This window comes from Microcaecilia unicolor, chromosome 6 (genome assembly GCF_901765095.1).
Source record: "Microcaecilia unicolor chromosome 6, aMicUni1.1, whole genome shotgun sequence".
Classification (NCBI taxonomy): Eukaryota; Metazoa; Chordata; class Amphibia; order Gymnophiona; family Siphonopidae; genus Microcaecilia; species Microcaecilia unicolor.
The window spans coordinates 171,613,178-171,638,142 of NC_044036.1; the positions used below are offsets into that span (position 1 = coordinate 171,613,178).

Here is a 24,965-nt window from a genome sequence, read left to right on the forward strand (position 1 = left end):
CATTTAGCGTGCGCTAAAACTTAGCATGTGCTAAAAACGCTAGCACATCTTTGTAAAGGACCCTCTAAGTGCTTGAAAAGAGGGTTTTGTTTCTCTCCCTCTGGATTTGCTAACTTTTTGGAGGATATCGTTTGATAACATTGTGACCTTGCTCCTTATTCCTTTCCTATTTGTAGATGCACTTTCAGCAGGTGGTAAAGGGCCCTGGTTTTAAACATGCACTAAGCATTAGCATACACTAATCATATAAACATCCATAATGTTCCTATGGGCATTTACATGGATAGCAAGCTGAATTTTAGTACGCGCTAAAAATGCTAGTGCACCTTGGTAAACAGGGCCCTAATATTGGTCTGTGATATTTCTTTATATTTTTTAATTTTTCTAAACATATCAAGGTAGCTGCGTATCTCGATTTTCAACTCATACTGTGACCTGTCACTAAGGTTTCCTTGGCTAGGTCGGTGCCTCAAAGAATAATTCAGCCTCTGTGAGCCTTTTATTTATGGCTGGCTTCAGGGATACCCCAGCGTAGAGAGTCTGTGATATATCTTATGCTGAATTATTAATTACACTCGATGCAAGAATATTTCATATTCTGGAACTGAATGACTGAAGCTGTGGGCTAAAAAATTTCATTTGAAAAGCGGCAAGAATTCAGCTCTGTAATAAGTAATTAAGGCCACCTCCAACTACAGAAAGGTACAGGTAACCCAATATATGGATTCCAAAAGAATGAGCTAAGCTTTCTTGCTGTGAACGGCATGTTTATTTATTTTATTTATTTATTATTTGGATTTTGTTCACACCTTTTCAATAGCAGCTCAAGGTGAGTTACATTCAGATACACTGGGTATTTGTCAGATGAGACCCCACAAGTACTGGGCAGGACTTTACCATCTAAGGGGTCCTTTTACTAAGGTGCACTGAAAAATGTCCTGCGATAGTGTAGGCGCAGGTTTTGGGTGCGCGCAGATCCATTTTTCAGTACGACTGCAAAAAATGCCTTTTTAAAAGTTTTGCCAAAAATGGACATGCGTCAAAATAAAAATTGGTGAGCATCCATTTTGGGTCCGAGACCTTACCATTGGCCATTGACTTAGCGGTAAAGTCTCTTGCGTTAACCATGCGGTAATCGCTTACACGCGTCAAGTCGAAGTTGCGTAGCAGACGCGCGTAAAAAATGAAATTACCGCCCGGGCCACGCGGTATCCGGGCAGTAACTCTGAATTGGCAAGTGTTGAGTGTGCATAGGCATCTTCGCGACTTAGTAAAAGGGCCCCTAAGTGTCAAGTACTGCTGATTACAGCCAGCTCAAACAGTTGTGGACCCCTAAGCCAACATTTGCTTTGCCGCTCCCCCTTCCCCGCCTTGTCCACATAAACAGTCTTCCAGCCAGCCTGCATGCGTGCATCAGCTCCCAACCAGCCAGCTTCCCCTCCCTCTCATCAGCTCCATCCATCCAACTTCCCTCACCTACCTGCACAATCCTGACTCATTCTAGAGTTCCCTGGGGCAATGGGGGCAGAAGCAATGCCAACTAGCTCCTGCCCCAGCTGTTCCCTTCTTCAAAATGATGCCACTGACCCCTAGCGCTAGTCTTACAATACTACCAATACGGGATTCAAGTTACCCATATATGGCAGTTAAACCCTAGTAGCAGTACTGCAAGACCACTGGTAGAGGTCAGTGATGCTATTTTGAAGAAGGAAGCTGCAGGGGCAGAAGTTAGTGGGGAGTGAGTTGGAATTCTGGGGACTGAGGGGGGACATGGGGCGGGATTAGGAGACTTGAGGGGCTTTGGTAGCACAGTTATATTAGGGAGTTGCATTGGGCCTACTGGATCACCACAGATTTCAGGTACCCCTTGAGGGGGGATTCCAGGGGACCTCAAATTCCTTCTGCTGCCACCAGCACTACCACTGGTTTACAAACAAGAGAATATGAAGTATATGTTTTTGAATTTAAATCTGTTATTGTGCCAGTGGCAGCACAGGGAGGTGTCAGTCAGTGGGACAGGGTTTTGGTACTCTTCAGTTTTGGCACCCTGAGCCAGTGCCTCACCTGTCTCATGCAGCATGCCTTAAGGCAGCTAGGCTGCAGACATTTGCTATAATGATGTGGACATTTCTGGGTCTATCATCAGACCCAATTAGCAGATTAGCACCCCTGCGCTACAAAAAAAAACATGCAATCAGCTCAAGTCAATCAAGATCAAGCCTCCCATTCTACCTTGTCCTCCAGAAGACCATCCTATATTAGCACTAGAAGAGAAAAGAGGAAAAAGACCAGAGTTTGTGTCAATTCTACTTGACTTTCTTCTTCCACGAGGTGTCCTTTTGATTGTTTTATTTCTGCAAATCACAGTAAAGGTTTTTGCTTTTGTTCAGCCAAGCCCTGCCTGCACAAAATAGTTACTGAAATGAGCAGTACGAAAGACTTCAATGACGAGATACTCCACAGATGTAGGGCTCTGGCTGGGTCTTCTCTCCCCCTTCCCCCACCCACCCAAACCAATTTCTCATACATTCTTGTAAGTTAGAAATTGATTGGGAGATCCTTTATCCACATCAGACCCCAAAATCCTGTGGAAAAAAAAGAGGTACCAAGGCTTTACATAAAAATAAAACATTTAAAAAAGAAGAAATGACATCATAAGAGTATCACAAACTCTTCCTCTTCAGTTCACAGGGGGACTTCCTTCTAAATATTAATGAAAGCAATGAGGATAATCTGCATGGAGCCACAGTTACAACTCTAAACCACCTTTCTGAGTAGATTAGATGGGCTATTTAAGTCTATCTGCCATTTTCTATTATGTTACCAGTCATTTCCATTGTGTTCTATTTGAATCACCTTCTTAAATATTAAACATGCCACATTAAACAAATGAAGCCACAAAGCTTCAGTCATCCATAAATACCCAAAGACATAAAGGCAGGAGGGAGCGATGTATAAATTACAAAAATAAGGAAACAAGCATTCTGTCCAGAGTGCTCCCAAATTTAAGGATTTATATGTTCTAAGTAGGACAACAGTGTCTAAATTGATGAGTTAAGAACATAAAAACGTAAGTTTTGCCATACTGGGACACACTGAAGGGCCATCAAGCCCAGCATCCTGTTTCCAACAGTGGCTAATCCAGGTCGCAAATACCTGGCAAGATCCCCCCCAAAAAGTTCAATATATTTTATGCTTCTTACCCTAGAAATAAGCAGTGGATTTTCCTCAAGTCCATCTTAATAATGGCTTATGGACTTTTAGGAAAATTATCTAAACCTCTTTTAAACCCCACTAAGCTAACTGCTTTCACCACATTCTTTGGCAATGAATTCTAGAGTTTAATTACATGTTGAGTGAAGAAATATTTTCTCCAATTTGTTTTAAATTTACTACTTTGTAGCTTCACTGTGTGCCCCCTAGTCCTAATACTTTTTGAAAGAGTAAACAAATGATTCACATCTACCCGTTCCGCTCCACTCATTTTTTTTATAAACCTCTATCATATCTCCCTTCAGCCATCTTTTCTCTAAGCTGAAGAGCCCTTAGCACTTAGCAAATAAACACACTTAAGCAAAACTTTTTCATTTTCATATATGTCTGTCTCCATACTTTACAGGGAATGTGAGATCTAATGCATTGAAACTGTACCACACCTCAGAAGGAACTCTTGGGACATGAGTTCAATCCTTTCTGACAGACAGTTTTGGAAAAATTTTATAGCAGGGGTACTCAAACCTGTCCTAGGGATCCACAGGCCAGTAGGGTTTTCAGGATATCCCTAATGAATATTCATGAGAGAGATCTGCATGCCTGTCACCTACATAAGAACATAAGAATAGCCACACTGGGTCAGACCAATGGTCCATCTAGCCCTGTATCCTGCTTCCAACAGTGGCACAGCATACAACAACAAAAAAAGGTAATAACAGTATATTTTGAACTGAGATGTATCGTGCTCACAGATTTCTTCCACACCATCAATAGACTGGCACAGTGTTTAACTCATATATTGAAGACTAGGTGCAAATGTATAGCTCAGGGGCCTTGTATCACCTGCTTAACAGCCTGTCTGGCTTGTCTGAACCTTTTCAAAATAGGGGTTATCATTAGATTTCAGCTTATGACTGATGCTGGTTTCCATCCAAATTGTAATGGAAAAGTACATGAAAAATGAATGTCAGTAAATATGCCATTAAAGCGAGATGACGGAAGGTAGACAAGAGAGAAAGAGCAAAGAAGGGGAAAGGAGAGACGAGTGTTTAACAGAAGATTGTATGTGAAAGAGAAATGGAGGATAAAGAAAAACAAGGAACAGATGAATAGTAGTTATTTCAGCACATTAGGATGGAGAATTTTAAAAAAATGACACAAAATCAATTGATGCAATTAGACTAAAAGCAGACTATATACTGGTAGTGTGTATCGGGGGAGGGGAATGTTTTTTACACAGTCCTCTTTTTACGCTCCAGTTCATTCCAGATACGCAATTCAAACAAATACCGCAATTTATGCTACAGTACTTAGGGCCTCTTTTATCATGCTGCGATAGCAGTTCCCGGTTCAGCAATGCTGACAAAGCCTATTCACTTTGAATGGGCTCCTTCGACATTGCTGCGCGGGAACTGCTAGAGCGGCTCGATAAAAGAGACCCTTAGAGGGCTAGATTCTACACATATAACAACAAGAAAAACAATATTATTTAACTGACTGGCTAGACAAAGACAAAGACATTTATGTATTTTTAATAAATATATACATTCTTGTTAGATGAAAGAATTCAGCTTGTCCTTCCTTTCTAAAAGGCACTTTGCTTACTTGACAAAAACACAGCTAGAGAACAAACTATCTGCTTTGTTAATACCTGGAGCAAACCTTGAAATTGAACAGGCGGGTATCTAGATAAACAGCATGCTATCAAACAGAAGAATTCCATCTATCTTCCCACTTTCACCTTTGCAGTCATAAACAATGCATACACTGGCTTCAGAAACCAACACAGTGAGTCAGATTTCGGCTTCACTCAACAATCAGGCAAAAGAAATACAAAGAGAAAGGGAAGGAGAATTGGACTTAATCAACCGCCTTTCTGTGGTTTTTGCAACTACATTCAAAGCGGCTTACATAGTACATACAGGTACTTATTTGTACCTGGGGTAATGGAGGGTTAAGTGACTTGCCCAGAATCACAAGGAGCTGCAGTGGGAACTGAACCCAGTTCTCAAGGATCAAAGTCCACTGTACTAACCACTCCTCCACTCCACATGTATGCTTTACACAGTTTTAAATTGTATATATATTTTACCCAATGATTTAATTTTGTGCAGTTTCAGGAAGTGGAAAAATATCTACTATGAAGAAAACTATGCAACCAAAATCTTGAGCAAAAAATACATTTATGAATTTTGCCCAAAGGTTCGAAATTTCAGAGTTAGTACAAAAAAAAACACTGAAGAATTTTTGCCCAAGGGAGACCTTTTACTAAAGCACAGGGCTGCCGAGAGACTGAGCCTGGCCCCTCCCCCAGTATCATCACTGCCACCACCGCCCCCCCCCCCCCCCAGAATCATCGCCGCCGCTGCCCCCCTCGATAACTACTGCAGTCACCACCACCCCCCCATCACTGCTGCTGCTGCCCGCCAGGCAGCAGAAGAGATCTTGGCCTTTCCCTGCAGCTGCTTTTCCCCTCAGGTCATCTGCTCTCTCTCTCTCCCTTCCATCCACCATCTGCCCTCTCTCTCCCTCTGCCCCTTCCAACCACTATCTGCCCTCTCTCTCCCTTCCATCTAGCATCTGCTATCTCTGTCCATTCCATTCGCCCTCCTCTGATGTAACTTCCTATTTCTGCAAGGGTGGGACACAGTGAGGGAAGGCCAGAGGCGATCTGCTTCTTTCACCCAGACGCGAGGCGCTGCGCTGCTGATTCAGAGATTTTTTTTTTTTAAGCAGGGGCAGACCGCCCCCCACCGCCTCCCCATTGATATGCCACTGGAAGCAGGAGAGGGAGAGAGAGGCCCTGGTGCCAGGCCCCTCTTGGAGGCCCGGGACCAGGGAATTTTTCTCCCCCCCCCACCCCCCACCACCACAGCCGAAAAGTGGGCATGGTCATAGAAATGGATGGGTCATGGGCATTTCAAAAAACTATGCGCACTACTGTGGAATACACATGATCTGCCCATATGTTAGGCACGGTTATGGGTGCGCCTAAATTTTAGTCATAAGAACAGCCACTAGACATATTCTGTACATATTCTATAAACTGCACCTAACTTTGTGTGTAATTTATAGAATCACACTAAGCACATGGTTTTTTGATTATGTTTTTTTAAGGTGCTGAAGTTGAAGTTTACAACCTAAGCAAGATTTTGCAAGAAAGATTACTCTGGCCATGGCTTCCCAAGAATCCTACTCAGAATCAGTTAAAGCCAATCATCTAAGGGTGAACTCACATATCTTCCCTTCACAAGAATGCTGCGGCCACTACCATCACCTTGAAGAATCTCATGGGAGCTATTGACAAAGCAAAGGGCAGAACGCTGAACTGATAATGCTCCCCCAGCACACAAAATCTCAGGTATCACCTGTGAGCTTCCCTGATGGGAATGGGAAAATACACTTTGGATAAGTTGAGAGAAGTTAAGAATCCCCCCAGTTTGTCAGAAGATATCACCAAACACAAGGTTGCCATCCGAAAACGGGGAACTCAAAGAAAGGCACCGATTCTTCAAATCTCGAATGGGCTGAAAAGTTTCTCCTTTCTTTGGGACTACAAAATGGATGAAATACTGTCAGACCCCTGAGATACTCCAGACTTAGATCTCTTGAGAGGCCTAGAGTCCAGAAAGAGCCTGTCTAACACACCTAACAGAATTCTGGCCCTAGGACAATTGCAAGTTCACCGGGACCCTCCCACAAGACTGACTTCTGTGGCACAAGGAAGGGCAAACCCCAATCCTAAAAGACGCAGAACCTCAGACCTGATTAAAGAATCATAGTCCACTGACAAAATGGCTGATATGCAGGAAGTGGAATAGAGGCCTCCTCCAAATGCTGCTACTCAAGAGATGATAGATCCAGACATGGTAATAAAAGGCATCTCTAAAAATAGCCACTACTTCAGGTAGTTTTCCCCTTATGCTGCAAGAGGACCTTGAAATTCCCTAGTTCTTGTTTCAGCAGAGACAGCTGCTGCTGTAATTGAATCCCCTGCTTGACCGATCTGACAGAAATTCATTTTTAATTTTTGAAGTACCTTTATTCTCTTAGTAAGGGAATAAAATTATGGAATCCCAAAATAAAATTCCTTTTTTTCTTAAATTCTGCAGAGGGAGGAAGGGAGGAGGTACTCCATCTACAACAACCCCATAGGAACCTATACTAGATAGCCTCACTGAGTAAAGGCCCATGGACCAAGGCTCAGGGCTATGGAGGGACAGTAAACCCCTCTGGGATCAACCAGGAGAATGATTGTAATCCGACTCCTAAGATCCTACACTGGCCAACCTCAACCCTCTATACTGTGAAGTGTTTAGCTTCTTACCTCCCTTCCCCCAGGGCAGTGACATTACAATCAGCATTGTAGCTCACCAGTGTGGAGCCTTGAACATCTACACATGCTCAAGGTCCCATGGTAGGCAGCCATCATGGGGAGATTGAGAGGTAGGAAAGGAGAGGAATACTGGGCACCACGGGGGGGGGGGGGGGGGGGGTTGGAAAATAAGGAAGGAGAGAGATTTTAGACACCATGGGGGACACATAGGAGGGTGATGTTGTACTATGGAATGGTAGAGAAGGGGAGGGGAGATGGTGGGGTTGGGAGCAGAGCTTGAGCCCCCTAACATAAACATGTTCTACTGCCCATGATCCAGGGGAATCAGACCTGCTATCATTATTTATTTATGTCTAACCTTGATTTATCAATTCTATTTTATATGTTGATTGTGATATTTATCATTTTATGCCATTAATTAATTGCAACAATAACATCTTATGCATATACAGTACTTGCCTTTTTCAATAGCATTTTTTATTTATCTTTTATTTGCTCCTTAGACTATTTATTTATTTATTTATTTTATTGCATTTGTATCCCACATTTTTCCACCTCTTTGCAGGCTCAATGTGGCTTACAATACATCATGAACAGTGGAAATATATTAAAAAATAGACATTTAGTGTTACAGAAGGATCATTGGGCAACATGATAATGAAGAAAACATGATAGTAATATAACACGCAGATATTATAAGACAGTGCTGAATATATGTAGAGGAGTTGTGCATGTTCACATTGGTTGATCTTTGTGGTATGCCTTGTTAAAGAGTTAGGTCTTCAGCAGTTTGCAGAAGTTCATTAGTCCGTCAATCATTTTTAAGTTGCGCGGTATTGCATTCCATAACTGTGTGCTCAAGTATGTAAAGTTTGATGCATGCTTTAGTTTGTATTTTAGACCTTTGCAGTTAGGGAAGTGCAGATTGAGGAATATGCGGGATGATCTTTTGACATTCCTGGCTCTCGAGTGTTAGGTGTTGATCGATGGTAACTCCAAGAATTTTTAGGGTGTCCAAAATTGGAAGGTTCAGATTTGGTGTATTGATGGCGGTGAATTTGTTCTTGTTTTATTTTATTTTAATTTGAGTGTTATGTTGTATTTGATATTTTTACTTATAATTTATGTTTTTATGTATTAGGCTCCTGATGAAGGCCTAGGTGCAAAACACAAGTTGTGTTGAGTCCTATTTGATCAACCAATAAAGATTTGACAGCAACACCTTGATTTCCTAGTCATTGTGTGCTCGTCTCTTCCGCTTTTCCTTGTTTCTGTTGTACTATGAGGAACACTTTTCTTCTTTGTACTTTGGCAGAGAAATACTGACGGGGTCTTGGCTGCACCACTTGTTATACCGGTGATCTCATTAGAATCTTAACATTTTTTTTCTCTGCTTCAATGTGCTGGGAAGGGGACATAACCCACTAGTGGTTTAGAAGGAAATGTTAGTATATAAGTGTTGCCATACTGGGACAGACCAAAGGTCAATCAAGCCCAGCATCCTGTTTCCAACAGTGGCCAATCTAGGTCACAAGTATCTGGCAAGATCCCAAAACAGTATAAAACATTTTATGCTGTTTATCCTAGAAATAAGCAGCAAACCTATAATTATTAGAAAGTGATTAATATTTTTAAAATCCACACATTTATAAACCATTAAATTCAGCCCTATAATATTCTGTTGGCACTATAAAAGGATTTCAGCAGCTGGTTCATGGTCAAAACTCTGCTCAGAATTGATTTTCCAATATTACCATCCTAGCTGCCTTTGAGTGGCCTTAGGACTTGCTATCAGTGCACTTATGCCAGTCACTGTCATTCACAGCAAATTAATTCTATAGGGAATCCTAGTTAAATTGTCAGTATCACGAAACATATCTTTACTTTTCATTACCCTTGTCTTGTCAGGAAAGTTTACAACCACCAGTAGACTTGTTTTATGGCTTCCCTGCTCTTTAGTACTTGCACATTGAAGCCACAACCACTGTCATAAACAGTTTGAAGTAGAACGCCATATACAGCATGTCTTTCTTGTAAGCTTTGTTCTGGAGCACACAATACACAGTATGCAGCTATAAGACTGTATGTAACCATTAATTAAGTATGGATTAATGCTTAAACTTGAAAGAAAAATGTTTCCCTAGATTTTTAGAAAAGAAACATAAGTAACCTTCATTTTTTTTTTTGGAACAAGAAAATGCTCTAAATTTTTGATCATTCCAGTAACCTGCTAAAAGATTGATATCGTTAACCCCTGAACACCCGTAAAAGCATCAGTTTGTCTAATCCCAATCTTTAAAATTTAAATCCTGAAATCTGCATTTCAGACACCGGTGGGAATGACTCTAGTGTCTTCTCATGCCCTCTCTCAAATGCCCAGCTCACAGCAAACTATAAAGATTCTAAAAACCTACAAACTCAAGACTGTTGACTGACCGAAAAAAAAAACTTCCCTAATGAAAAGTACATCTTGCTGGAACAGCTAACAAGATTAGTGGGTGTCCCTACCTGATTTAGACTGAGCTCCAGTTCTTTCTGGTATGGGGTATGACAAATAAGAAATGGGTGCTGCTTCATATTACCAGCAATAGCTACCGGCTGCTCAATAGATGACTGTGGTGCACAAGGGGCATTTTCGATATGACCTTTTTTGCTAAAAACGTCCAAAATTCAAATAGGAAATATAGCCATTTTCAAAACAGAAAAATGTCTACCTTTTTTTTTCTAAAATGGACCAAAAAGATAATTTTGTGCATTTTTCACTTGGACTTTAAGTATTTGGGATGTAGGAGAAGCCAGCATTCTTAGTAGACTAGCCACACAGACATCCCAGGAGAGCAATGGGGCACCCTAGGGGGCGCTGCACAGGACTTCAAATAAATGATCCTTTTTCCTCCCATGTAGCTGCAGCGGCATTCATTTCATGATTTGAAATGTGTGATACTGCAAACTTTGCCATCCCTCCAGAGAGGAGGTGATCATCAGCAACTTTTGCTACAGTAAGAACAAAAGTGGATCTTTAGATTATGTTCCCTCGAACCATTAGACCTAAATGCATGAACAGAGTGGTGCCACGTTTTTTAGCCGAATTCTGATTGGAAGTTTATTTAACAGTGTCCGATGTCATTTTTTGCATTTATAAGGGGCCATTGTGATTACTCAGGTGACATGCTAGGTACTTTGAGCTAAACGTGCTGTTAATACTAGTACGAAACTGTCTGAGTTGTATAACTGGAGATGCTGTGGTGAGAGCTGGTAGTGATCTTTTGTTTTTCTCCTTTCATAGAATCGCCCCGATAACCAGGACTCTGAAGCAGCAAAGCGAAACGCTGGCCATCGTCGGCCTGGGGGCAAGTGGAGAAGAGCAAGTGCTTAGAAAAATAAGTGGTTTATTTTTGCATCAATGATAAGTAAAAAAAATAACAGAAAAAAAAGTCAAAAGAGACAATTTCGAGAAGGTTTTTGCCAATGATGAAGAGAAGATCATTTGATCTGGTTAGCTCTGTAAATCATTAGGATTTTGAGCTCTTTGAGGCGTTTTCCTTCTCCTTATGAATATTTATGAGCATTTACGTATATTCACTAATGGTTTCCCACTAATATCATTTTCATGCTGTGAATTTTCATTATTGCATTATTCAACATTATTCTATAACACCATGGGATCCTTTTACAAAGGCGCGCTGAAAAATGGCTGTAAAAAAGGCCTTTTTAAAAATTTTGGCCGAAAATGATGGACGTGTGGCTAACTCAAAATTGCCGCATGTCCGTTTTGGGACTGAGACCATACCGCCAGCCATTGACCTAGCAGTAAAGACTCACACAGTAACTGGGCTGTAATGACCTATGCTTGCCAAATGCCACTTGGCGTTCGTCTGTTACGCACGCCCAAAAATAAAAAAATATTTTTCAGACACACGAATCGGATGCGCGCCAAAAATGAAATTACTGCAAGAGCCTCATGGTAGTCGGGCGGTAACTCCATTTTGGCACACATTGGGCGCACGTAGACGCTTACGTGGCATAGTAAAAGGACCCCTATATGCCTAAATCCTCTAGCACACAACTCATAAGTGGGCATCGCCAGAGGAGAAGCATGGGTATTCCAAAACGTTGCACGCACTATTACAGAATAGTGCCAGGGATTGGGCATTGGCATTTACACCGGGTTTCAGCTGGCGCTAAACTTCAGGCACGAGAATCGGCTCTAAGCGCTATTTTATAAAGTGTGCTCATCTTGGAGAGTCCTTTATAGAATAATGTTTAGCATTGATTTTTTTTCCAGTGTAAATTTTTGAGCGCTATTTATAGAATTCTTCCCATACTGTCTTCAGACACTTCTATTTGGAAAAAGACAGACAACACCACACTTGGGCTGCAGGAGTAGCCTAATGGTTAGCACAGCAGACTGAGAACCAGGGAAGCCAGGTTCAGTTCCCACTGCAGCTCCCTGTGACTCTGGACAAGTTATATAACTCTTCATTGTTCCAGGTACAAAGCTTAAATTGTGAGCCCACTGGGGAGAGAGAAATAGTTATATATAACTAGTAAAAGAGGCCCGTTTCTGAGCAAATGAAGCGGGCGCTAGCAAGGTTTTCATCAGCAACACCCCCCCCCCTGCCAACCCCTTCATTGTTGTGGCATTGCTGCGCCCTCAACATCATGACGTTTGACGCGAGGGCGGGGCCCGTAGCGATTTCCCACCCCCCCACCCCGCCTCCCTGCCTCCCTCCCTCCCTGCCAACCCCTTCGTTGTTCTGCCCTTGCTCCGCCCTCGAGGGCGGGGCCCGTAGATATTTCCCACCCACCCCCGCCTCCGTGCCTCCCTCCCTGCCAACCCCTTCATTGTTCTACCATTGCTCCGCCCTTGAGGGCGGGGCCCGGAGCGATTTTGGTGGCTTCACCACCACGAACCTTCGAACCTTTTTGAGGGAAGTCAGGGCTTGGCTTCACTGACGTCACTGTCTTCAGAACGTTGAGGGTGAGTTTTATATATATAGATATGTGAACTGATTTTGTTGTGTCACAGAAAAGCACTACAATGTATATCAAATGCATTACCCTTACCTTCTACAAGAATTCTTATTTATTTATACCACAGAAATGCATTTTCAAGCCAAAGGTTGACTGACAACTGGTACGCTCCGAAATGTATAGGGGGAAATTTGCAAAGTTAATTATGGGCTCCTTTTACAAAGTGGAGCTACTGATTAACATGTGCTCAAAGCAAAGAAACCCATAGGAATTGAATGGGCTTCTTTATTCAGCGCATGCTAATCGGTAGCGCAGCTTTGTAAAAGGCTATGAGGGTAAAAAAAAAAAATAAGGTTTTGCACATGTCAATCAGGTGTCTAAAAATTATCTTCCTTGAACTCAGCTAAAAGTCTGTGTTTCTTCATATGTGCATATTTTAATAGCACTGAGAGGAGAGACATTCCCAACAGCATGCATATGCACCTAGATGGTATTTTCAAATGCACCTGTAAAAAAAAGCAGGTGAAAATGACTACATGTTCTTTGCCCTCAAAGCAATTTTCAAAAAATATACTTGTGAATCCCTTTGAAAATTAATGCAAAACCCATAGATAAGAAATGCATGTGGACTCTGTCCCAGTATTGACTGTTTGAGAATTGTTCCCATAAGGTTCAATGTTTTTCCTGTTTCTAAACAGGTCCATACAACACCACCAGTTACTATAGCATGACATGATTATGATGCTCACTGCAGTCCTTTAAGTGGCTCATCAGTCCAAAGGCCACTGTAGGCATAATGATTCTTAACTCAGAACAGCCACCTGTGTAAAGAGAGCTTCTTTGAGGTCAACCAGGCATTTAGTTTGACAGCGAAACTCTTTTCCGAGCATTCTGAGACTCTCCTGGGTTATATCCTCCATGCTAATGCAACGGCCCCCTCTGCTAATATTTTTGAACTGCCTACAGAGGGACAAAGACCAGTTTAGACTCCATGCCAGTGCTATCTCCAGACCCAGCTGATAGATTTCCCTCCCTGGTATAAACAGGATGGACATAAACACCCTGGTAAAACTATCATCTAATGCCAGCCCTTCTACTCCTTGAAGAACAACTTAGGGGCCCTTTTACTAAGCCACGTAAGCATCTACGTGCGCCAAAATGGAGTTACCTCCTGGTACTGCGTGGCTCTTGTGGTAATTTCATTTTTGACGCATGTCCGCTATGCGTCCGAAAAATTATTTTTAATTTTTGGACATGCTTATTGGGCGCAGGCCAAGTGGCATTTGATGCGCTTAGGTCATTACCGCCCAGTTACCGCGTGAGACTCTACCACTAGGTCAATGGCTGGTGGTAAGGTCTCAGACTGAAAATTGTTGCACGTCCATTTTGATTTTGCCGCATGTCCACTTTCGCCAAAATTTTTAAAAGGTATTTTTTTTTTAGAGGTGCACTGAAAAATGATTCTGCGTGTGCCCAAAACACGCGTCTACACCACCCTAGGCCATTTTTCAGCGCGCCTTTGGCTGCTTGACTCTGACTTTCACATACAAACTAACTAAAGGCCCTTTTACAAAGCATGTGTGGCACAACCTCCAGGATGATTCCCATCACATCTCTGCTTCAGTTTCTCTACGTCCTATGTTTTGACAGGCATCAGAGGCACGTGCTAGTATTTCCTCTCGTGAAAGTCTCTTCTTTCACCTCCTCTCCTCGGGTCCAGATGCACTCCTACTTCTGCTCTCAGACCCATGTTCCGAGCTTACTTTTGTATGGTTTTGCGAGTAGCAGAGCTATGAGCCAAAAAAGGGCAGTGATCCATTTTAGCACAAAGGATTAATTGTCTAATAAAATAGCTATCCTATCTAGATTATTTAATTTGTTCCAGCATGTTCCTGGTCATAATACCTCCAAAGTGAGTGAAACTGCAATATGTCTCCTTTCATCTGGAAAAGGAAATCACACAGAGCCAAACTAACTGCTTAGCAAAGTTCTAGCATTGTGAAAATATGGCTTTGTCAAATCTTTAATTATATTATTGGGCTTCTAGACCTAATCATTTAAAATCCTGGTTGAACTTGGACAAAAAAAATGAATGATAAAGGTATGTCAAGCTGAAAAACTCTTCCTAGACTGCAGATTTGCAGGTCCATTTCCTTATAGGCAAAACCATGCGGGCAGGAGCAACGTTCATGGATTCTGCACTAATTCTTAAACGAAAAGCAGGAGCATACTTTCCCTGCCCAAGGAAAAAGTATGCGCAGAAATTTGTATCTTCTTTTTATGCACGCTCTTGATCAGACCAAAACGGCACGCATAACTTTGAAAATCTAAAAAAACTGCTCGTGTTGTTGTTTTCCCTTTCCTAAGAATGTCTCCACAAAAAAAAGTGAATGCCATCTAGATCCATCTGCATTTTACATCTAAACAAGATGGACAATTTTCATCCATTTCTCAGGTAAATGGTGGTTGCAAATTGTCCTCTGAGGGGGTTATTTTATAAACTAGGCTCTTAGATTCATCTCCAGTACAACACTAATGGCCCTGTTTACTAAGCCACACTAGAGGTGCGTTAGTGCTTTTATTGCGCGCTAACTGTGTAGGCACCCACAATATTCCTATGGGCGCCTACACAGCGTGTGCTAATTTTGTGCGCGCACTAAAAACGCTAGCGCACCTTAGTAAACAGAGCCCTAATAGTCTTGCATGAAGTTATGCTTGCTCCATGGCATTTCTAATTTTGTCTACTATGTGCCAGCAAGAATTGATGCATGTGTTGGTGTATCTGGATTTTAAAAAGGTCTGGACAGGTTCCTGGAGCTAATATCCACGGTCTGCTATTGAGATAGACTTGGGGAAGCCACTGTTTGTCCCCAGGATCAGTAGGTTGAATCTTGCTACTATTTGGGATTCTCTCAGGTACTTGTGACCTGAATTGGCCACTGCTGGAAGCAGGACACTGGGCTAGATGGAGGCCTGGAGGCAGAAGGGAACAGAAGGCAACGGAAAGTACTAGAAATGCGTGATGCTAAACATATAGAGACAGAGGCACTATAATTGGATGCCGTCGACCTAGAAATAGGACAATTGAAAGTTAAGTAGTTTACAATACACTCTCAGTAAGCCTAAACAGCTGATATATTGTACCTGCCAATCAGAGTCATATGTCTTATGTAGGATTGTGCATTGCTAAAATACAAGCACATAAGAATCTTCAATTAACGATAGAAATATTTGAAATAGAAAACTACGTAAGACAAAGAAGGTGTTCTGGCCGATGATGAAGAGAGGATCAATAAGATCCGTTTAGCTCATTTGAATAAAATATGTCAAAGAGCTCTTTGAGGCCTTTTCCTTCCAGAAAGTAAGGAATATTATATGATTTTGGTAGATACACATTAAATAGTGGGACATATCATAATTGTAGTTATCTAGCGATTTGAGTTTCCCACACCCATCAAATACGTTTAGTTGATTCTATATTCATATGTTCATACAGGTACTTATTCCACCTATTCTCTACCCACAAGAATGCCTATATATATTTTGCGCCTACGTATATGCAATTCATCCATTTCCAAGCAAGAAAATTTCTTAAAATGTGCGAGTTAAATTGCAAAAAAGATTTTTGGGGTAGAAAATTAAGCTGAGCCATACGTGCAAAAAATGAGCAATCCTTTTTTCTCTATCGTTATGAATACAACATATTTCCATGTAATAACTATTCGTACTTCACATCACACAAAGTACTCTACTGCAATAACATAATAAACATATGTTCATGATATAAAACTCTTGCTAGCACTATTAGACTTTACCAAAGATTATAATCCAGAAATAAAACTTCCACTACAAAAAAAATACTATTAGTTTGACATCTTAATGGGTTGCTGAAACCACACTACACAGTTAAGCAAAAATATATTGCAGAATTTTAGAGCTGCAGTCGAATTGATCAAAATTGCTAAATTTAGCACATCTAGATTTATGACGCGATCATGTTCTAAAAATGGCACTCTCCACCACCAGCTTACAATTCTGCTGTATTCCACTGGAGTAGACAGGTAATATTTCCCGATAGAAAGGGTAGCAGATGCATGGAATAGTCCTGAGGGAGAAATTGGATACAGAAAGGGTGGTAGGATTCAAGAAAGCATGGGATAAGGATTCCTGGTTATGAAGAAGTGAGGGCAAAGCTTAAAATCAAATGGGGCCTGTGACCCATACAACAGGAATGGAGCTGAGCACACTAGGTTTTTCACTGCCATCATAGTCTCTGTTTTTACGTGTTTAAAAACAAATATGTTTCAAGAACCCTACAAAAGAAAAAAGGAGCTGGTCACATTTTATTTTTATTTATGTAATCATGCTCTACATTTTAGAAAGAGATTAACATTTTTGTATTAAAAAGACCAAATTTACTTCCTAGTTTTTTCTCCCGTGGTATCATGCAGCTTTTAATAGATGTGCCAATGTTCTGCATAAGAAACAATCAATAATATAGCACAGTGTAAATTCTACTTGGGAACAATTTGTTTTAAAATACAATCCAAACCTGCAAGGGCTCCATACAAAGGAGCCTATTTAATAATGTGTGACATGCAATTAACACGTAAATTAGCACGCACACCAGGCCAGTGCAGTAACAGCTGCCATGCTTCTGTAGTAATAGAACACACTAATTCACACATTAACCCTTGAATTGTATATAGTGCAACTTAAGTTGTACGTGCAAATCCGGTTGTATTCTGGATTTGCGCACGCAACCTAATTAGCTTAACAAGCCAATCAGCGCTAATTGACACTAATTAGAATTTACACATATAACCAGTGCAGTTTTTCTAGCAAAAAAGATGCCGGTACTCAAATGCTAAGCTACCCTTCAGGGGTGGGATGATCACTGAGGGACCCACCCCACAACAGCCAGCTCCTTGCAACCAGTCACGGAATCTATGACAAGGCAGAATTGGTGTGTAGAGCCTGAGCTCTTTTATAAAACTTGGGGTTCAAGGGTCAAATTTAGCAGACAATGGAAAAGGTGCCGGTACTCAGTACCCCCTCAAAAAAAGCCCTGCATATAACTAAGCGTATTCTATAAAGTGATGCTCTAAGACATGGTATGGTCATGGGAGGGACATGAGCGAGTCGTGGGCATTCCTTGAATTTACATGCAGTGCTATAGAATATGCCCATTCCGTGCATAATTTAAGCATCAGCATTTACACCAGTTTTTCAGTGGCGTAAATGGCTGCAACTAAATATAATCGCAGAAAACAGGTGCTGGGCATATTCCTAGATTTAGGCATATTCTATAAACCTAACTTTAGGCATAGTTTATAGAATATGCCTAGGTGTATTTTATTTGCGCCGATTTTTTAGGCGTGATATATAGAATCTAAGTCCTAACTGCTTGTTCTGTTAGGGGGTGGGAAATGGGTAGGTTATGGGAAGATAATGGGCATGGACTGCACATTGCAGTTAATGCACACAGTACTTATCACATGCATTAAATGCATCTGCATTAATTGCAAAAAAATGCATATTTTTTTTAACTTCTCTGTGTTGTAACTGCAGGGGACAGGCTGGGTACACCCAACATTTACTACATAACCCTTGTGCTTACCATGTGCTCATTCTTGCTGTTAAAATGTGGTGAGTTCCACAATATCTAATTTCTCTTGTACATTATGCGTTAGGAAGAAAACTGTACAAAATACTTGTAATTTCCTTCTGTTCGATTTTCCGAATCCTAAGGGCATCTCTGGGAAGAAACGTTTAAATGTTTGTTTGTGTATCAGGCTGCTAAGTTTGGGAAATTTTTGCCTACAAAATTACAGTTTCTATTATCTTACCATACATTTAAGAAGGGCCTAAAGCCTTTATTGTTTTCTCAATATACAGAAAGGAAATAGTGTGAAATCTGTTATATTCTCTTTGAACATGTTACATATTGCTCCTGGTTTTTCTTGGTGTAGCAAATGTACTAATATGTGCAGTTATAAGCACTGTGCACTATTAAAGAAAACTCTCTGCTGGCAAATGCATTTTACAAAAGTACTGTCCCTTAATTAAGCAAGGGGCCCTTTTATGAAGCAGCAGTAAGCCCAACATGGGCTTACCCCCACGCTATTCTGGGACTACCACCGGCCCAACGTAGCCGCCAGCGGTAGTTCCAGGTCAAGTGTGTGCCATTTCCGGGGGAAAAATGTTAAAAACTCAAAATGGTTAGATCGGTAACCCAGCAGTAATTGAGCATCACTGTGCACTGCCTAGTTACTGCAGCAGCCCTTACCACCACCTCAATGGGTGGTGGTAAGTGCTCTCCGCCGCATGGCCACACAGTAAATGTTATCTTACTATGTGTAATGGCTATCACTTTGGCTCCAGCACCAGCCGAAAAAAACTGCAGAAAAAAACTCATAGTATCGCACTTGGAAAAAAAAAAAAAAAAAACAGAGAGAAAAGTCTGCAGTAAAAAAAGGCCTTTTTTTACTTCAGACTTTTTTCTCCGGTTTTTTTTTTCCAGTTGAGATACTATGAGAGTTTTTTTTTTCTGCAGTTTTTTTGGCTGGTGGTGGAGCCAATGATGATAGCCATTACAGTTGGTGTCCTAATTAAAAAGGTACCCTGGGCTTATGAGGCGATTTGTTAACAATAAAGTAGGACTTACATCTCAAGTGCGTAACTAATATCTAATAACTAGAGCAAAATTATATTTCAAAGTTTCTATTTCGATTTGCTCTATGCAGTAAAAAAAATGTTGAATCTTACTGCGTGGCCATTTTTCCCCCCGAGGGCTTTTTACCCACTGCAGTAAAAAGGGCCCTGACGTGCAGGAAAAACGGCCTCTGCCACTACCAGAGGGCCCTTTTTCCCTACTTGGTAAAAAGACCCCTAAAAGATCAGTCAGAGTGCAGTTACCTCAAAAAAAAAGGGTAAATATTTAACATACTAAGGCTAAAATCTTTCACTTAAGTCTCACTTTTATGAAAATGCTGGTATTCTAACTGGCTTAGAACCCAGTAAAGCTTTATGTGATGGTAGCAGTCAATAATCATGCAACTGCAGTGCACAATGCTGTGTAAGTCTAGTAGCACTATAGAAAAGATAAGTAGTAGTAGTAATTTTAGAATGCCTGTCAGGGCCACCGAGAGACATAGCCGGGCCCGGGGCAGAACCGAACCACCTCAAGCCACCACCCCCCACACTCGCAGTGCTGCCCCACTCACACTGCCACTCCCATCTGCCCCCACCGGCAAGCTGCTTCCTGCATGCCTGCTTCCACGGTCTGTCATCTCCTATTCCTATCCATGCCGGGAGTCAATCCAGTCATCCGGGTCCTAACGTGATACCATGCTAATGCAATCATCAAGGGTCCTGGGTGGCACACAAGAGCAGGGGAGGACAGATCCAGAAGCAGGCAGCAAGAAGAGGCTTAGCAGTGCTGGCCCCCCTCTCCCCTTGGAGGCCAGGCCCGGGGACTTTTGCCCCCCTCTCTCAGTGGCCCTGATATCTCTCAAATCCTAACTTGCTTCAGAATCATTTGGCATGTATGATATGGCAGAGTCATCTGTGCACATAAAGCCCCTAATTCTATAAAAGTCGGTAAAAACTGTGTGTACAAATTGGGGCATGTGCCCAAATTGCACATGCAATTTAGTTGAATAACAAGCTAATTAGGGCCAATAACTGGCTTGCTAATAAAAAATTATTGGCACTAATTAGATCTAATTGGAATATACATGTGTAAAGTTAGACATGGGATCTGCGCCTACATTTTATGCGCATGTTCAAAAAAGGAAGATAGAAATGGGAGGGTCATGGCTGGAACAGGGGTGTTCCTAAAATTAATACACGTAGTTATGGAATAAGGAGGAAATGCACCTAAATTTAGGCACATACATTTGCATGATGGTTTCAGTTGGTGCAAATGGCCAGGGCCGTCAAGAGACTGGGCCGGGTCTGGGGCAAGGCCGCCCCCGGGCCCCCACCCCGCCCCCCTGAGGTCGCCACCACTCCCCCCCCCCCGAGATCACCGCAGCCACTGCCCCCCCCCCCCTGAGGTCACCGCCGCTCCCCTCTCCATCTGCCACTGGGCTGGGCCCCCTGCATTGAAATCGCAGTCTCACCTCCGTGAAAGCAGCGCTGCAGGCAGAATGCCCCCCTTCAGCCCTCCTTCCCTCCTTATGTCCCGCCCTCACGGAAGTTATGTCAGATGAGGGCGGGACACAGCGAGGGAAGGAGGGCCAAAGGGAGGCGTTCTGCTGCCTGCAGCGCTGCTTTCACAGAGGTGAGACTGCGATTCCAATGCAGGGGGCAGATGGTTGACAACGGAGGATGGGTGGGACTGCAGCGCTGGGCCCCCCTTGGAGGCCCGGGGAATTTTGTCCCCCCTGCCCCCCTCTCTCGGCGGCTATGCAAATTGCCATGCCTAAAGTTAAGAAAAATGGCCGTGTAGGGTCTTCAATGTGTTACTACAATAAAGGTCCTTGGGCTTTGAACCAGGGGCGTATCTGCGTGGGGCCACAGGGGCCTGGGCCCCCGCAGATTTCGCCCTGGCCCCCCTCCCCGCCGTCAACCCTCCCCCGCTGCTTACTTTTGCTGGCGGGGTCCGACCCGCAATCTCCATATTTCGGCTTCCTCCGTGGCCATGTGCTTCCAGGAAGTAACGCTGCAGCGCTGATTCGTTGAATCCAGTTCGGCGTCTGACGTCCCAGCACGTCAGACGCCGAACTAGATTCAACGAATCAGCGCTGCAGCGTTACTTCCTGGAAGCACATGGTCACGGAGGAAGCCGAAATATGGAGATTGCGGGTCGGACCCCGCCAGCAAAAGTAAGCAGCGGGGGAGGGTTGACGGCGGGGAGGGGGTGGAGAGAGGCGGCGGCGGGGGGGGGGGAGAGGCAAAAATGTGCCCCCCCTCTCTGGCTCTGGCCCCCCCTACCGCCGGATTCCAGATACGCCCCTGCTTTGAACATCCTCCTTCTGTATTTGTCTCACTATTTTGTTTCATGCCTAAAGTTAAGCACAATTCCCAGGCGTGAGTACTGTTCTATAAACCGTGCCTAACTTTAAGTGGGGCTTTTAGAATAGCATTTTTTTTTCAGTGTCATATATAGAATTCACCCCAAAGCTGCATTATATACAATGTAAGGCTGATAAGTAACAGTCATGGGCCATAACACACCATTCCAGTTACGTCACCTCTTAAATAACTATAGATGCCCTACTCCACCAGTCATGTGGCAGCAAACTGTACCAAACCTCATTTTAAGAGCAAGGGCTACAACAAAGCACTTATTGAAACAGGCATGCAGTAAAAATGATCTAACATATTTTTTGGGATTTTATGATCCCTTATTGGAATACGCTTCCAACCGATATTAGAACAGATATATTAGTTCTCTCTCTCTTTCCATAAGAAAATTAAGACATCCGTTTGCTTAGTTTTTTTTTAATGATGGATAGTTTTTATTGAATTTGTGTACTCTATTTGCATTTTAGATTGTATTCTGTTTATTTTGAACAATGTAACCCACACCAGTCCTTTTAGGGGAGGGCTGCAGTATATAAGAATGTGTTGGTGCAACAACTAATAAAAATAATACAAAAAAAATCACAATGATTTGTAACTAGCCTACAAAAGAACCTTCAAATGACTTTTTAAAATATATTCTTCTCAACATAAATACCTTCAACAAATATAAATACTATGCACTTTTCACAAACAAAAGGGAGAGGAAAGCATGAATACATTCCACTAACAAATAAGCAATGCCATTTTTTTTTGTCTTGTGGCAAAGTTTGCTACTTGTAAACAAGCAAAATAGCAAATAGATTTTTATCTGCAAATACATAATAAATTGTTTTCCTAATGTTCACAATTTACTTATATGTTAACTTAAAACTTGATTTTCATTTACATTTATGCTACAGACTTATCTTTTACAAAATTCATGATTACTTACTTTGAATAAAGAAGAAATTCTAAAACCCTACAGCCCACCTAAATATTCATAGTACATTTATGTATATCTGTGGCCCATACACTATCACTTAAAAGAATTACTTGACTATTGCTTTAGACCAGGGGTTCTCAACCCAGTCCTGGGGACACACCCAGCCAGTCAGGTTTTCAGGATATCCACCAAGTCTATGCATGACATCAATTTGCATGCACTGCCTCCATTTTATACAAATCTATCTCCGCATATTCAGTGTGAGTATCCTGAAAACCTGACTTGTTGAGTGTATCCCAAGGACTGGGTTGAGAACCCCAGCTTTAGACAGAGAAATTTCCATGCAGGATTCACATTGCAAATAGTAATCTCAAATATGCATTAATGTGTTGCAACTTTTATTATGGGCCTTGAACTCACTATAGAGATACGACGTTATTAAAGCCTATAAGACGTGTGGTCTCATAAGACTCATAGAACATGTTCACCATGACACCAAAATACCGAAGGCAATTCATGGCAGGGGCAATTTACACTTCAGAGCAATTCATTTGACGTTCGACAGTCACAAAAACGGGAAAAATCAATAGCATCCTTCAAAACGGGCGAGGAATTCAATCACTAGAGAGCATCAATCCCCAGCCTGTCTGAATTCTACAGTTTCCTGCAACAATTCCCCAGTCACCCTAAACGAGAGACAAGCAGCCCGTCCAACTCTTTCAAGAAGTGCCAAGAAAAAGCAAATTGCAGTATTTCTGCTCGGAGGGGGGATGAAGAAACTATTCTGCGTGAAAATGTCCCCGACTGTACTTCAAGGTCAACTAATGACACGCTTTCACCTGAAGCTCCATTTCCACATCAAAGCCTTTGAACTTCTTGCTTTTGCAACCTGAGACTGTTCCCTGAAGGACAGGGAAAACTCGGGCTATATATAGGCAGCGAGAGCTCTCAGGCAGTTATTAGCAAAAACTGTTTTCCTTACCTCAGGCTGAAGAAGAAAAAGCCGGGGGTGGGGGTGGGGAGCCTCGCCTGACGAGCACCGGTGATGCGTTGCTAAGTCACAGCAGCTCGAGGTTCCTCCGAGCACCGACTGCGGATGAAGGCAGGCAGCACTGTGTGCACCAGCGAAGCATCTCATGCCCGGAGCTCCGCGCGCGCTGCCTCTGCCTGGGATGCCTGGCGCGTGCTTCCACGGCCTGAGCGGACAGCCAATACGTCAGCCCCTGTGTCTGCTCTCCCTCTCCTGCAGCCCTTGGACCTTAGCAATGACATGAATTAGGGAGGGGAGGGGCGGGAAAGGAACGTTTTCCTTGCGTTACCATTCAGGGCTTCAGAGGTGAAGGTGGCAGACTGCTTTTATTTGTTAGGATAGAATCGAATCGGTAGCACTAGCAGCAGCTTCATTTTATTAATGAACAGAACAAACATCCCAGCTCAAGTAGAAAACAATAGCATATAACAAAGCTCAACCAATCTGCCCTCCATTAACAGCTAAGCAGCAGCTAGGTAGCCCAGATACTTTTGTGTCCAACTCTGCTATGCCACCGGCCCCGCCGTTAACAGCTACGGCTTAGGGAACCAGCACTCTTTACCAAATTGCCAGGTGACCCAGGGGCGTAGCCAGACCTCGCGGTGGGACGGGGCCAGAGCCCAAGGTTGGGGGTACGTTTTAGTCTGCCGCCAAGCCGCCTCGCCCCCCCCCCCCCCCACACCGCCTCGTCACTAATCCCCCCCCCCCCCCCCACCAGCCAAAGCCTTCTTCAGCACCAGTCTCCGGCACAGCCGGGTTCGCTGCCCTGCAATTCTTTCTTGCTGAAGTCCTCCTGTGCACACCAACCCTTCTTTATGCCAGCCAAACCAGGGGCCTGGATGAAATTTGCAGGGGCCCAGGCTCCCATGGCCCCACCTAACTACGCCCCTGGTGTGGACCCATTGATTGTGCCTTAAATTTTACCACTGAGTGAAAATTAAGAATCTCCACTTAAATCCACCTCACCCCATCCCAAAGAGCCACAACAGTTTGGGTGAACTCCAGCTGCAACAATCGGGATCCCACCACTATCCCTAGAAAAAGGGGGTGACAGGCCCTCCCGTCTCTTAAGGCAGAAGATGTATAAAGACAGCGGGAATGCCTCCTCCAAAGAGTAAGAATAGCACCCTGGGCCTCAACGCACAGGACTAAATAGGCTTCCCTTGCTCCTCTCTGCCTGGAAAAAAAATCATCTATTCCCAAAGCAGGATTTCTCCCACCTCTACTGTTCAAAGGTAAGCAACCCAATTACTAGCTAAAGGGCCCTTTTACAAAGGTGCAGGAGGTCCTATGTGCGTACAGCTAGCATGTGAGCCAGGCGGTAATGCCAAATTTGGCATACGCCGAATCCCGCAGTAGAAAATCATTTTCTCTTTTCTACTGCATCCACTTACCTGGCAGTAAACAGCAGTTGGCACGCGTTACAAGCTTACACGCAGGTAGCGCATGAGACCTTA

General features: G+C 42.8%; 1 protein-coding gene across 4 annotated transcripts in view; it reads right to left on the bottom strand.

Moving 5' to 3' along the window:
* Positions 1-23,505, bottom strand: part of ATP2B2 (ATPase plasma membrane Ca2+ transporting 2) — a 969,683-nt gene extending 946,178 nt beyond the window's left edge. For all 4 annotated transcript variants that reach the window (XM_030205270.1, XM_030205268.1, XM_030205272.1 and 1 more), the window contains exon 1: positions 23,461-23,505. The gene's annotated coding sequence lies outside the window, so the exon portion shown is untranslated. The remainder of the gene's footprint in view (positions 1-23,460) is intronic.
* Between the last annotated feature and the right edge of the window lie 1,460 nt (positions 23,506-24,965).